This window comes from Phyllobates terribilis, unplaced genomic scaffold (assembly GCF_046119375.1).
Source record: "Phyllobates terribilis strain yellow unplaced genomic scaffold, ASM4611937v1 Scaffold_4__5_contigs__length_816908805, whole genome shotgun sequence".
Lineage (NCBI taxonomy): Eukaryota > Metazoa > Chordata > Amphibia > Anura > Dendrobatidae > Phyllobates > Phyllobates terribilis.
This window is the reverse complement of record NW_027362764.1, coordinates 31,276,805-31,293,193: the sequence shown is the minus strand read 5'-3', so window position 1 is coordinate 31,293,193 and position 16,389 is coordinate 31,276,805. Positions and strand designations below refer to the sequence as shown.

The window sequence follows — 16,389 nt, the reverse complement described above, 5'->3', positions numbered from 1 at the left end:
ACGATATACGTACAACCACAATACATGATCTGATCTGCCACAAAAGAGCTAAACTTTCCCTCCTGATCACAATTTTCGATCTACTGGTCCAAACAGTCAGAAAAGAACTTTAGGCATCTCCATAATTATGTTATTATCTTCTAAATAAGCATCTAAGCCTTTTATGAAGACATCCACAGTTCCGCTGTGACCGGCTCTTGATGTCGGCTATTCCACAGAATAATACTTCTATTGTAAAGAAACCTTGTGTCCTCTGGAGACTGAACCTGTCTTTCTCTAGTTGGAGGGAGCGCCCCCTTTGCCTTTTAAGGAGTTTTACATGAAACAGCTTTTGACCATACTTTTTGGATGGACCATTTATGTACTTATATAAGTTACTGGTGTCGCCCCTCTTCTACTCTTCTCGACTAAATAAATGTAATGCTTTTAATCTTTACTCATAAGATCCTCCGCGCCTCTTATCAGTTATGTGGCTCTTCTTTGTACCTTTCCTAGATCCAAGTGATCCTTTCTATGAACTGGTGCCCAGAACTGTACTGCATATTCGAGATGAAGCCGCACAATATCCTGCTGGCTTTAGAGGCTGCTGATTGACATTGAATGCTTTATTGAGTCTGTGGTTAGTTAAGGAGTGTCAGTCTGTGTTTTGGTCCTATCTGGGTTCTCTTTTTAATTTTGGGGGGGTATGATATGATATCTATTTTCTACATTTACAAGTATCAGAAGTGTCTTTCCTTAGTTCTTTGGACAAGCGGATCGGCTGCTGCTTCCTTCTCCGGCTCGTAGATTCCCAGTCACATAAACGCACTACAATGTCCATACGTCCTACAGTTATGTATGGGAAGGGTCCGCAATAGAAAACTCCAGAACCAAATTGGTCGTGATCTTTTCTAGACGGCATCAGCTCAAATTTTTCTGCAAATGACAATTGTAGAAAGTCTCCTAATGATATGAATGATTATAGGTGTGCGCCGCCTTCCGGGAATGAAGACGGGAAAGTATATGTAAGTGAAGCCAGGAGCCATGATGTTTATATAAGTGACGACAGATATATATGTGCTGATGATACTTCACTGACCTGAGGCATCAGGAAGCCAATACGGCTGTTTATATGTATCATACACGGTATATAGTGGCAGCTATTAATGGACGTTTCAGAATAGTCAGAAGGGGATGAGAGGCATAAAGATTCCACAATTCCTAGAACTTTCTTTAATCTGTAACGTAAAATTCCAGCATTTCTAATATGTAACTGTGGATGCAGTAAGATAAAGTCAAATAAATGCTCTAAAGCTCAAGGAAGTGACTATCTGCCACCACTAGGAGGAGCTCACTACATGCAGATCTATACAGCCACCACTAGAGGGCGCTCACTACATACATATTTATACAGCCACCACTAGGAGGAGCTCACTACATACAGATTTATACAGACACCACTAGGGGGAGCTCACTACATACAGATTTATACAGTGACCACTAGAGGGAGCTCACTACATACTGATTTATACAGCCACCACTAGAGGGAGCTCACTACATACAGATTTATACAGTGACCACTAGAGGGAGCTCACTACATACTGATTTATACAGCCACCACTAGAGGGAGCTCACTACATACAGATTTATACAGCCACCACTAGAGGGACCTCACTACATACAGATTTATACAGCCACCACTAGGGGGAGCTCACTACATACAGATTTATACAGCCACCATTAGGAGGAGCTCACTACATACAGATTTATACAGCCACCATTAGGAGGAGCTCACTACATACAGATTTATACAGGCACCACTAGGGGGAGCTCACTACATACAGATTTATACAGCCACCACTAGGGAGAGCTCCCTACATACAGATTTATACAGTCACCTCTAGGGGGAGCTCACTACATACAGATTTATACAGTCACCACTAGAGGGAGCTCACTACATACAGATTTATACAGCCACCACTAGAGGGAGCTCACTACATACAGATTTATACAGCCACCACTAGAGGGAGCTCACTACATACAGATTTATACAGCCACCACTAGGGGGAGCTCACTACATACAGATTTATACAGTCACCACTAGAGGGAGCTCACTACATACAGATTTATACAGTCACCACTAGAGGGAGCTCACTACATACAGATTTATACAGTGACCACTAGAGGGAGCTCACTACATACTGATTTATACAGCCACCACTAGAGGGAGCTCACTACATACAGATTTATACAGCCACCACTAGAGGGAGCTCACTACATACAGATTTATACAGCCACCATTAGGGGGAGCTCACTACATACAGATTTATACAGTCACCACTAGAGAGAGCTCACTACATACAGATTTATACAGCCACCACTAGGGGGAGCGCACTACATACAGATTTATACAGCCACTACTAGAGGGAGCTCACTACATACAGATTTATACAGTCACCACTAGAGGGACCTCACTACATACAGATTTATACAGCCACCACTAGGGGGATCTCACTACATACAGATTTATACAGCCACCACTAGGGGGATCTCACTACATACAGATTTATACAGCCACCACTAGGGGGAGCTCACTACATACAGATTTATACAGTCACCACTAGGGGGAGCTCACTACATACAGATTTATACAGCCACCACTAGGGGGAGCTCACTACATACAGATTTATACAGCCACCACTAGGGGGATCTCACTACATACAGATTTATACAGCCACCACCAGAGAGAGCACACTACATACAGATTTATACAGCCACCACTAGGGGGAGCTCATTACATACAGATTTATACAACCACCACTAGTAGGAGCTCACTATATACAGATTTATACAGTCACCGCTAGAGGGAGCTCACTACATACAGATTTATACAACCACCACTAGAGGGAGCTCACTACATACAGAATTATACAGCCACCACTAGGGGGATCTCACTACATACAGATTTATACAGTCACCACTAGGGAGAGCTCACTACATACAGATTTATACAACCACCACTAGGGGGAGCTCACTACATACAGATTTATACAACCACCACTAGGGGGAGCTCACTACATATAGATTTATACAGCCACCACCAGAGAGAGCACACTACATACAGATTTATACAACCACCACTAGAGGGAGCTCACTACATACAGATTTATACAACCACCACTAGGGGGAGCTCACTACATATAGATTTATACAGCCACCACCAGAGAGAGCACACTACATACAGATTTATACAACCACCACTAGGGGGAGCTCACTACATACAGATTTATACAACCACCACTAGGGGGAGCTCACTACATATAGATTTATACAGCCACCACCAGAGAGAGCACACTACATACAGATTTATACAACCACCACTAGTAGGAGCTCACTACATACAGATTTATACAGCCACCTCTAGAGGGAGCTCACTACATACAAATTTATACAGTCACCACTAGAGGGAGCTCACTACATACAAATTTATACAGTCACCACTAGAGGGAGCTCACTACATACAGATTTATACAGTCACCACTAGAGGGAGCTCACTACATACAGATTTATACAGCCACCACTAGGAAGAGCTCACTACATACAGATTTATACAGCCACCACTAGAGGGAGCTCACTACATACAGATTTATACAGCCACCACTAGAGGGAGCTCACTTCATACAGATTTATACAGCCACCACTAGAGGGAGCTCACTACATACAGATTTATACAGCTACCACTAGAGGGAGCTCACTACATACAGATTTATACAGTCACCACTAGAGGGAGCTCACTACATACAGATTTATGCCTGAAGAATGTCAGCTGCAGTGAGCTCCCCCTAATTGTGACTTCAGGCCATTATCACCTTCTGTTATCAATCTGATGAATTCTAGTGGTCTCTTTGTCACATAAAAAAGACATCTGTATTATAAATGGCATATGGGGTCCTGTTATAGATTTTCCATTAAAAAAAATATGCCTAAAACTGCAGCTGCAGTGTTTCTATTAACATTTGATAACCATGTACCCTTAGATAATCCAGCAGCAATCAGTGTCCATTATGGCCAGGTGTTAAAAGATCCTTATTCCTAAAAGTGCATTTAACTCATCATACAGGGACGAGATCATCCAGTCGTTTCACATGTTCTGGACGCACATGAGAAGATGCTTTAGCGCAATAAATGATGTGGAGATGGCCACTGATTTTCCTGATTGTGAAGCCCTTTGGCTCTTACTCGTTATCTGATACATTTGGCTCATGACTATAAGCGCATTTTAATGATTTTAGTGGCCTTTTTATCGACTACTGCATGCGATTTAAAGTGACAGATCTCTGAGCAGTGTTAAAGGGCTTTCAGGTGTTTCGAACCCTTTATGGAGATTAAAGATCTGGAGAAGGACCTGTCGCCAGGTCAGAGGGGGTCAGTTGTTTTTTTGCTCCATTTCATTCCTGCTGCTCAACTCAGGTTTCTAATTTTCTTTAATCCGTCATATGGTTCCAGAGCGATGGGCCTTTAATTTAGTATCGATTTTTATGGTAGCCACACCAATGTAGGCGTGGCTAACAGGATCCTCTGGGGCGTGTCTTTAGTCTGTTCTGCATAATTATCCTGTAAGCCACGCCCTCCTTAGTAAAGACCATAAAAATTAGCTCTCTGGAACCATATGGCGGATTTGGAGAAAAATTCAAAAACACCGAAGACTCCGGTGGTCTTCAGTGCATCGATGATTCAATTGTTGGTTAGATTGCAACGTTTATAGGAGTTTTACAACTCTGAAGGTAGCAAATGGTGTTTTCTCTTTAAGGACCACAGATTGGTCATTATTAATCATTAATAATTTGCTGCAATACATCATCATCATCATCATCATTGACGGGTCTCTAGTCTAAACTCAACTTTCTGCTCCATGTCTGAAGTCAGAGCTGAAATACCGACCCTGAGGAACTCATCACATAGGTGTATGTCATGGTCCACATCTCAGGTACATTAGAGGAAAAGGGTCTCACAGCTGATCATCTCCTGCTGGAGCAGCCAGGGGGGGAGTTCATCCAGTGCCGCAATCCGCCATGTGGGCGAGAACTATTCTGAGATTGTGTTTTCATGACATATTGTACTTCATGATAGTGTTAAAATTTCTTCGATATCACTTGCGTTTACTTGTGGAAAAAAAATGGAAATTTGATGAAAATTTTTCAATTTTCAAACTTTTGAATTTTTCACGCCCTTAAATCCGAGAGATGTGTCACACAAAAGAGTTAATAAATAACATTTCCCACATGTCTACTTTACATCAGCACAATTTTGGAAACAAAATTTTTATTTTGTTAGGAAGTTATAAGGGTTAAAAGTTGACCAGCGATTTCTCATTTTTCCCACAAAATTTACAAAACCCATTTTTTTTTTTTAGGGACCACATCACATTTGAAGTGACTTTGAGGTGGTCTATATGACAGAAAATACCCAAAAGTGACACCATTCTAAAAACTGCACCCCTCAAGGTGCTCAAAACCACATTCAAGAAGTTTATTAACCCTTCACGTGCTTCACAGGAACTGAAGCAAAGTGGAAGGAAAAAATGAACATTTAACTTTTTTTTCACAAAATGTTTACTACAGACCCAATTTTTTTATTTTCGCAGAGAGAAAATGGATCACAAAATTTGTTGTACAATTTCTCCTGATGAAGCCGATACCCCATATTTGGGGGAAAACCACTGTTTGGGCGCACGGCAGGGTTCGGAAGGGAAGGAGCGCCATTTGACTTTTTGAATGTAAAATTTGCTTGAATAATTAGCAGACGCCATGTCGTGTTTGAGGAGCCCCTGATGTGCCTAAACAGTGGAAACCCCCAACAAGTGACCCCCTTTTGGAAACTAGATCCCTGAGGAAACTTATCTAGATGTGTGGTGAGCACCCTGAACCGCCAGGTGCTTCACAGAAGTTTGTAACGTAGAGCCGTGAAATTAAGAATCAATTTTTTTCCACAAAAATGTACTTTTAGCCCCAACTTTTTTATTTTCACAAGGGTAACAGGAGAAAATGGACCCCAAAATTTGTTGTGCAATTGCTCCTGAGTTTCGACATACCCTATATGTAGGGGAAAACTATTGTTTGGGCGCATGGCATAGCTTGGAAAGGAAGGAGTGACGTTTGGAATGCAGACTTTGATGGAATGGTCTGCGGGTGTCATGTCGCGTTTGGAGAGCCCCAGTGCAGTCACTGTGTACATACATTATTACATTACTGATCCTGAGTTACATCCTGTATTATACTCCAGAGCTGCACTCACTATTCTGCTGGTGCAGTCACTATGTACATACATTACATTACTGATCCTGAGTTACATCCTGTATTATACTCCAGAGCTGCACTCACTATTCTGCTGGTGCAGTCACTATGTACATACATTACATTACTGATCCTGAGTTACCTCCTGTATTATACTCCAGAGCTGCACTCACTATTCTGCTGGTGCAGTCACTATGTACATACATTACATTACTGATCCTGAGTTACATCCTGTATTATACTCCAGAGCGGCACTCACTATTCTGCTGGTGCAGTCACTATGTACATACATTACATTACTGATCCTGAGTTACCTCCTGTATTATACTCCAGAGCTGCACTCACTATTCTGCTGGTGCAGTCACTATGTACATACATTACATTACTGATCCTGAGTTACATCCTGTATTATACTCCAGAGCTGCACTCACTATTCTACTGGTGCAGTCACTGTACATACATTACATTACTGATCCTGAGTTACATCCTGTATTATACTCCAGAGCTGCACTCACTATTCTGCTTGTGCAGTCACTGTGTACATACATTACATTACTGATCCAGAGTTACATCCTGTATTATACTCCAGAGCTGCACTCACTATTCTGCTGGTGCAGTGTCTGTGTACATACATTACATTACTGATCCAGAGTTACATCCTGTATTATACTCCAGAGCTGCACTCACTATTCTGCTGGTGCAGTCACTGTGTACATACATTACATTACTGATCCTGAGTTACATCCTGTATTATACTCCAGAGCTGCGCTCACTATTCTGCTGGTGCAGTCACTGTGTACATACATTACATTACTGATCCTGAGTTACATCCTGTATTATACTCCAGAGCTGCACTCACTATTCTGCTGGTGCAGTGTCTGTGTACATACATTACATTACTGATCCTGAGTTACATCTGTGGTGGCCCTGAGGGTTCGGTCGCCACAGAGGTATTGCATCTCACCCAGAGGTGTGGTATCTCACTCTCAGGTAAGGAAGGAGTATGGCTCAGGACCCTAGCACTACATCCACTACACCACATTTCCGGGGGACAGGGCGATAATGCTCCTACGGGAGAGCACAAGTGTCCCTGATGCCTGGCTGGAGTGGGGAGGAACCACCTGGAGAGGGGGAACTATGTAGTGGGTGGGTGGAGGACGTAGATCCTGGGAGCACAGTAGTAAGAGGTATAACAGGAAGGAACCATCTTGGTTCAGTCAGTCGGTGGGGGAGTTTCAGTCACACAGACTGAGGAGGAGTCAGGGAGCAGAGGCTCTGTATGAGCTCTGCTCCACAGGAAGGCCTAGTCAGGAGGCCTGAGCCTGGGAGAGAGAAAAGAGGGAGCAGGAAGGCTCCAGGAACCGAAGGGACCCTAGGGGTACGGGCCGTGCAGCAAGCCACCCGTACGCCCGCCGCTACTAGAAGAGTAGGGGGGTCAGGCCAGAGAAGGGGAACCGGGTCCCCCAACCAGCAGAGACTACAGGGCTCAACTGGGAACCGGAGGCTGCAGCACTTCAAGTACAGCAGGCTGTCCAAACCAGCCACTAGGAAAGTAGCCACATAGGGTCAGGGGACGGGACACACGTCGCCCGTCAAGGCCCGAGGACACTGGACAGAGGTGCCGCTAGGTGTGAGATAAAAGGAGAGAGGCCAGAGAGGACACACACAAGGGGGTCCTGATAAGTGCTCCAGAGCTACCTGGGAGTCGACTGAGCCCCTCACTCGGTAAACACAGGACGACGCGGGAAGTTATAAACCTGCAGTAATAACTTGGAGTAAAAGAACTGTGAGTAAAGACCCTGAGACTGCATTGCAAAGACTCCGCGTTGTCACTACTGATTCCCTGCACTATCACCACCATCATCCATTCATGCTGCCCTGAAGCTCCACTCTTCCTGTGGGGAGTCACATCACCTAGCTGCGCATACCACCAGCTTCAGCGGACTGCTCCGCAGCGGCGGTTACCAATAACCGCAATCCACAGGTGGCGTAGTCGGACATTAACATCTATACACATAGACTACCCCCTTGGTTTGACCGCCCTGGGTCACGGACCGGGTCGCCGCCACGGTGACTACAACCCCCAGCATCTACAACGCCCGGCTCTGGGTACCCCACGGCCCAGGGGGTGCGTCAACTTTGGCGTAGTCTGCAGGATTCGAAACCAACCCGTTATCATCGGGTATTGTGTGCCTAGAGACTGTTTCACTGTACTGAATGTGGCTTTCGCCCCAGAAGAACGGACGCCATTATGTGCGTGCTAAAAGAGAACCAGAGACCACCTCCCATCGTGGGCCGGGTCCCAGCATGGCGCCAACAGCGGAGCCCGCCCCAAACAGCAATGGTCATGTATGCCAGTGTGTCCATCAAGGTGGGGGGGCTGACCCTGAAGGTGACCGACAGCAGGCTGCCATGGGACCGCAGTAAATTGCCCTGGGACCGCCCCCAGCAAGGGAGGGGAGAGAAGAAAACTGGGAGACAGGGTGTGGTCTGGATCAGTCTAGACAGATCACACCCGGTGGGGAAGATGGAGGATGGCAGCACCAGAGCCCCAGCCAGCGACATGCTGCCGTCTGAAGCACCCTACACCCTGGAGGAGCTCGTGGCAAAGCTGGCCCAGGAGGACTCCCAGTTCCTCCGCTCTGGGATGGAAGACCTGGGCCGGAGGATGGAGAAGGCCCAGCGTGACGCCATCGCCGGATAGAAGCGGGAGATGGAGCAGAGGATGGCGGAACATCAGCAGAGGACGCTGCCCAGCATCGGCAGTGTCCCAGCCGTCGCGGATCCCGACCAGCGCCAGGAGGCGATGCGAGACGCAGGAGCGGACGTGGGGAGCAGGTAGGAGGAGTCTCCCTGTCCCGGGCGCTGCCAGCGTCGACCTGCTCCTGGGCCCCCTGGTGGAGCCGCTGCTCCTAGGCTCTACCACCGCCAGCCCGCTCCTACCCCCGCAGCTGGGCCTATCGCCAAGCTCTCCAGCCCCGGGCGCCACCAGCGGCGGCCCGCTCCTGCAGCCAAGCCCTCCAGCCCCGGGCGCCACCAGCGGTGGCCCGCTCCCGCAGCCAAGTCCTCTGATCCCGGGCGCTACTACCACCAGCCCGCGCCCAGGCCCAAAGCCGCGCCTTCTGACCCCGGGCGTGATCAGCAGCGGCCCTCTCCAGGCCCCGCCGCAAGCCCCGCAAATCCCGGGCGCGCCAATCCTGCACGTCCCTCAGACCTCAACGCCGCTACCTCTGGGCACCAGCGATCCCGGACAGCTTCTGGGTCCCCTGCAGGAGCCATCTCCCCCGCCCACTGAGTGGGTGTACCGATGTCGCCGGTGGGACTGGTCCGCGGAGGTGGAAGACCAGCAGCCCTCACTCCTGCCCGCTCCACAGCCTGCCGCCGCTTCCCAGGTACCGCAGCAGGAGGCCCAATTCGAGTGGGATCACTCGGGGGAGGATCTAATGGGGTTCTCCCAGGAGACCAGGGCAGCCGCGGCCCGCCGCAAGGAATTCTGCCACGAGCAGCTGGCTGAATTTGAAAAAGAGCGCAGCTCACGGCGCGAGCGGCGGGAGAGATTAGAGGCCCAGAACCTGCAGGAGAAGACCCGGGCCCGTCAGTCCAACGAGGCCGCTCACGGCCCCAGAGAAGAGGGTACCGTTGTCAAATTTGATTTAAAGGCCGGATGGGGGTTCATCCGGGACCCGCACACAGACATTGATTTGTTTGTGAATAGAAGGGACGTGGAGTCTCATCTCAGAGCGGGTCATCCTGATCGGGACCTCTACCCCAGAGACATTGTTACATATACCAGGCTGGGTCAGCTTCTCGAGGACCAGAGCCTCCCCACAGGGAGCAGTATAATTAGGAACTTTAAACAGCCACCAGTACCCGTGCAGAGTGGACACTGCAAGTTTAGAGCTAATGTGTGTGTGTGAACAGTTAACCCGTTTATATAGTTACCCGGAACGGGTCCAAAGACTACCTGGCTGAGGACTGGGAGCAGCCACTCCTTGTAAATAGTTGCACCTTTTGAGGTGCCCCATATTGGCTTTATAAGAACCTACAACAAATAAGTACCTCAGAACAAAAACCCATTGGAGGTGGCCGAAGACGAGGTCTAGCATCTGGACCGTCTAAGCCCTGCAGCCACCCCAGGGCCTTCGTTGAGGGTTTGGGACGGGTCCCTCATGTTTGTTAGTTGCCAGTTGCACTTTAAAGAAAATGGACACCTGGACGCGAATTGCACTGTGGCCAGTTAATCAAAGATTACTTGAAAATGTTTTATATGTCTTATATATATGAAAAGTTTTATACAAGTGAAAAGAATTTTATAATGTTTTATATAACGTAACCAGTAACGTTAAAAGAAGTATGCCTCCCATAAAGGGAAGAAGTGTTGTTAATAATCTTATATGTGGACATGTCCTAAAATTTTGTATGTCTTTAAAAATTGCCTTTTACTCTGTTCCAGCCCGCGGACGTGCTGTGTTTTACCAGGGGGGGTGTGGCGCCCCTGAGGGTTCGGTCGCCACAGAGGTATTGCATCTCACCCAGAGGTGTGGTATCTCACTCTCAGGTAAGGAAGGAGTATGGCTCAGGACCCTAACACTACATCCACAACACCACATTTCCGGGGGACAGGGCGATAATGCTCCTACGGGAGAGCACAAGTGTCCCTGATCCCTGGCTGGAGTGGGGAGGAACCACTTAGAGAGGGGGAACTATGTAGTGGATGGGTGGAGGAGGTAGATCCTGGGAGCACTGTGGTAAGAGGTATAATAGGAAGGAACCATCTTGGTTTGGTTCAGTCAGTCGGTGGGGGAGTTCCAGTCAGACAGACTGAGGAGGAGTCAGGGAGCAGAGGCTCCGTATGAGCTCTGCTCCACAGGAAGGCCTAGTCAGGAGGCCTGAGCCTGGGAGAGAGAAAAGAGGGAGCAGGAAGGCTCCAGGAACCGAAGGGACCCTAGGGGTACGGGCCGTGCAGAAAAGCCACCCATATGCCTGCCGCTACTAGAAGAGTAGGGGGGGTCAGGCCAGAGAAGGGGAACCGGGTCCCCCAACCAGCAGAGACTACAGGGCTCAACTGGGAACCGGAGGCTGCAGCACTTCAAGTACAGCAGGCCGTCCACACCAGCCACTAGGAAAGTAGCCACATAGGGTCAGGGGACGGAACACACGTCGCCCGTCAAGGCCCGAGGACACTGGACAGAGGTGCCGCAAGGTGTGGGATACAAGGAGAGAGGCCAGAGAGGACACACAGAAGGGGGTCCTGCTAAGTGCTCCAGAGCTACCTGGGAGTCGACTGAGCCCCTCACTCGGTAAACACAGGACGACGCGGGAAGTTATAAACCTGCAGTAATAACTTGGAGTGAAAGAACTGTGAGTAAAGACCCTGAGACTGCATTGCAAAGACTCCGCGTTGTCACTACTGATTCCCTGCACTGTCACCACCATCATCCATTCATGCTGCCCTGAAGCTCCACTCTTCCTGTGGGGAGTTACATCACCTTGCTGCACATACCACCAGCTTCAGCGGACTGTTCCGCAGCGGCGGTTACCAATAACCACAATCCACAGGTGGCGTAGTCGGACATTAACATCTATACACATAGACTACCCCTTGGTTTGACCGCCCTGGGTCACGGATCGGGTCACCGCCACGGTGACTACAACCCCCAGCATCTACAAGGCCCGGCTCCGGGTACCCCACGGCCCAGGGGGCGCGTCACATCCTGTATTATACTCCAGAGCTGCACTCACTATTCTGCTGGTGCAGTCACTGTGTACATACATTAACATTACTGATCCTGAGTTACATCCTGTATTATACTCCAGAGCTGCACTCACTATTCTGCTGGTGCAGTCACTGTGTACATACATTACATTACTGATCCTGAGTTACCTCCTGTATTATACTCCAGAGCTGCACTCACTATTCTGCTGGTGCAGTCACTGTGTACATACATTACATTACTGATCCTGTAATGATCCTGAGTTACCTCCTGTATTATACTCCAGAGCTGCACTCACTATTCTGCTGGTGCAGTCACTGTGTACATACATTACTGATCCTGAGTTACATCCTGTATTATACCCCAGAGCTGCACTCACTATTCTGCTGGTGCAGTCACTGTGTACATACATTACATTACTGATCCTGTAATGATCCTGAGTTACCTCCTGTATTATACTCCAGAGCTGCACTCACTATTCTGCTGGTGCAGTCACTGTGTACATACATTACTGATCCTGAGTTACATCCTGTATTATACCCCAGAGCTGCACTCACTATTCTGCTGGTGCAGTCACTGTGTACATACATTACATTACTGATCCTGAGTTACATCCTGTATTATACTCCAGAGCTGCACTCACTATTCTGCTGGTGCAGTCACTGTGTACATACATTACATTACTGATCCTGAGTTACATCCTGTATTATACTCCAGAGCTGCACTCACTATTCTGCTGGTGGAGTCACTGTGTACATACATTACATTACTGATCCTGAGTTACCTCCTGTATTATACTCCAGAGCTGCACTCACTATTCTGCTGGTGCAGTCACTGTGTACATACATTACATTACTGATCCTGAGTTACATCCTGTATTATACTCCAGAGCTGCACTCACTATTCTGCTGGTGCAGTCACTGTGTACATACATTACTGATCCTGAGTTACATCCTGTATTATACCCCAGAGCTGCACTCACTATTCTGCTGGTGCAGTCACTGTGTACATTCCTTTGTCTCGCCATTAGGTGGCAGACCCTCCCGTTCTCTATCATTATGACACTCTGGGGTCTCCACTGCTGAACTCTTCCTATAGATCGATCACTGTCCCTCCCCCACTCATATAAAGTCATCACACAGAGGCGCAATGAAGCTCTTCCACCAGACACAGATATGGCGCTCGCTGTCCAGATGTCGCGCTCCCACTCTGGATCCGTAAACTTGACGCCAATTTGTCTGGTTTTCAAATGTTTGTGAAGGTCCAGTTGAATATTGGCTGCTATAGAGGGGGGGTCTCTACCATTAATGAGGGTCTGAAAAAACAACTCAGAACATCAGAGGATTCTAGGGAACGGCTTCTCCATTGCAGGTGGCCATAGATCATGTGACAATGTAGCGCCGGCCAGATGCCTTCCCTCTGGATTGTATTGGGCGCCTATAGGACAAGGTCAAGGGGGGAATTGGAAGAACTCAAGGTCACGAGTCATTAAAGGGTTAATAATGTCAGTGTGTGTGTGAGGGTGTATGGGGGGCGAAACGTATCAACCCCAAATATCCCATCTGATATCGGCACAATATTGATCATGAGCGCCGCTGTCATAGACTTACAGCTACGCGGTACAGAGACATTGCAGCAGACGCCACAACACTTCTGATGCTATGACATCATCGCATCCAATCCACCGACATGGTGTGAACAAGAACCAAAGTTTTATCACATCATCTACCTTATAGGAGCAAGGGCAAAATCCTCATCTGCCCTAAACTCAGAGGGTCATTATAAGGAAGGTATAAAATACATCTAAAATAGTAATAAGAAAAATATAATAATAATAATAATACATGTAAACATAATAGCGACCTAAAGTCAGTGCATTCGATATATTTAAGAGAAAGGTGAAACATATTATTTAAATCTCTTATATTAAAAAAAAAGATGCATTGTTATATTAAAATACAGTACAGCATATATACAAAAAAAAAATAAAACAGACCCTGTTACCGGACCCTGAGATAAAAATAAATAAATAAATAAATATAAATAAAATAAATATATAAATAAAATAAATAAATAAATATAAATAAAATAAATATATAAAATAAATAAATAAATAAATATAAATAAAATAAATAAAAAATTCTAAAGAGTTGTTTTTGGATGTAAAACCCATGAGAATGGTGTATTCTAATGAAAAAGAAAAAAAATACATATAAAAATAAAAAAAAGCAAAAACAGAAACAGATGGAATCAAATACTTGGCTGCAAAATCCAGGATGATCTAATCTGTTTCCGACAAGGCTCATAATGTTAAAGGATTCTACTGGTTCATTTATATAAAGGATGAACAAAAATGAGACATATGTTCATGTTATTAAAAAAATAAGCCAATTGAAATAAAATAAATAAATAATAATAAATATATATATATACACATATATAATGTAAAATATATATACACACACATAATGTAAAATATATATATACACACATACACATATAATGTAAAATATATATACACACATATAATGTAAAATATATATACATACACACCTACTATATATATATATATATATATATACATATATATATAATTTTATTTTTTGACTATTATCTTAGATTAATTTAAATACAACATTTATTCCTTTTTCTTCTATTCCTCAGCTCTGTAATTGTATCCAGTGGACATATTGCATTACTCTATACGTGATCCCCATAAACAATCCAGGTACCATAGCAAAGCAATGTACTGGAAGATTAAAAAGCTTAGTGTCCCCCAGCATCCCCCCCATTCAACCATCAAAAACAAGCCCCCCGGTGCCCACCTGGCCACTGACACAAGTGCACACCATCTATACCCCTTGATACTGCTTGCACCTTATCAATAGACACAGAAAAGCCAATCAGCCAGTGATCAAAACATGTCCTTCCAGAGAGTAGAGAGAGCAGGGGGATCCATTGTATCACTGACAGCAGCTGCAGCCCCCATGCAGGGTTGTGCAGTGTGCAGACACCCCCCATCCATCCATAGATGTAGCAGAGCTGAGCTTGTCATTACATGCAGATATTAAGTGTTTGCTGCAGAGACTGACAGATAGCAATGATGATGACCCCCATCATCCTCCCCTGTAGTCACAGCAGCAGCTCTGCTACATTGCATAGCTCCACATTGCAGAGCAGCAGGGCGACTTACCAGTTGCTACTTGCAGAGGTTGAGTCCCAGAGCTGAAGTTTGGCAGCATTGGAGGAGCCCTGGATGGAGCCTTCCCCTCCTGCAGCCCAGGGCTCGGATCTGTGCTGTGAATACAGACTGCAGCTGCACAGAGGCTCCTGCCAGGGGCGCATTCCCTCACAGGCTGCAGGCTGCCATGCAGAAGTTCAGGTGTCTGTTGCCAGCTGACATATCCACAGGGAGAAGAAGAAGGCAGTGATACAATATATGATATACAATGTATCCCCAGTGGCTTCTGTGGGAATTGTGTCTCTGGGAATTGCAGGTCCCCTGGTCTTTAGCACTAGACAAAGCACAGCAAAGCTTGCAGGTCTTGCTGAGAGAAGACCACCCTACAGTCAGGGGGGGAAAAGGCGCCGTGGCCAATGGCTTCTGAGGCTGCGATTCTTATAAATATTCATCCGATGCACCGGGCCAATTAGGCTGTGAATGGGATGGGGCTTATTTAAATCAAACTGAGTCATTCAACTCTGGAAGCAGCGAGCTGGCGCTGAGCACTGCGGTGCGGAGCGGTGTCTGCGCTCACAGCTCGTCCTATTGATGTGCAGATGCTGCGGCCGCTGTACTCCAGGCTCCGTCACGTGGCCTCATTGCAGGGGCTCCACACATTCATGACCTCAGGGGTGGAAGCGATAGAGAAAGCTCCGAATAACGGATCCGGAATGATGCGCGGAGTGTTGGAGGCGGCGAGGGAGACGCTTCCTATTCCAGGGACCCCGAAGACGTTATTCTGCAAGGGTCTCGCCGTCTGTTCTGGTCCGAGGGCCGCACTGTCAGACTGAACCCAGCAATAAAACTTAGGTCACGTTCACACCTTCAGTATTTGGTCAGTATTTCTCATCATCAGTATTTGTAAGTCAAAACCAGGAGAGGAACAAATCAGAGGAAAAGTATAATAGAAACCCGTCACCACTTCTGCATTTATCACCCACTCCTGGTTTTGGCTTCCAAATACTGATGTAAAATACTGAACGTGTGAACGTGGTCTAAGAGGTATTTCCATCTGAGACATTTATGGCAAATCGAAAGAATGGCAGCCCCACATCCAGGACTCTCACATTATCAGGAGAATTTGTGTGTCTTTCTCTATTCACACCCCAGTAATGAAGGGGTGCAAGTATGCGGCCACCAACATGTACCACGCTAGAGTGATGACATAAGCCGCCTGGGT

At 46.6% G+C, this 16,389-nt stretch overlaps 1 protein-coding gene across 3 annotated transcripts in view; it reads right to left on the bottom strand.

The window, feature by feature from the left end:
* LOC141264848 (pituitary adenylate cyclase-activating polypeptide type I receptor-like) overlaps window positions 1-15,744 on the bottom strand; it is a 479,716-nt gene extending 463,972 nt beyond the window's left edge. Inside the window, exon 1 of one of the 3 annotated variants that reach the window (XM_073677215.1) lies at window positions 15,180-15,744. The gene's annotated coding sequence lies outside the window, so the exon portion shown is untranslated. The remainder of the gene's footprint in view (window positions 1-15,179) is intronic. The other 2 variants (XM_073677213.1, XM_073677214.1) reach the window with 2 other exon arrangements.
* Between the last annotated feature and the right edge of the window lie 645 nt (window positions 15,745-16,389).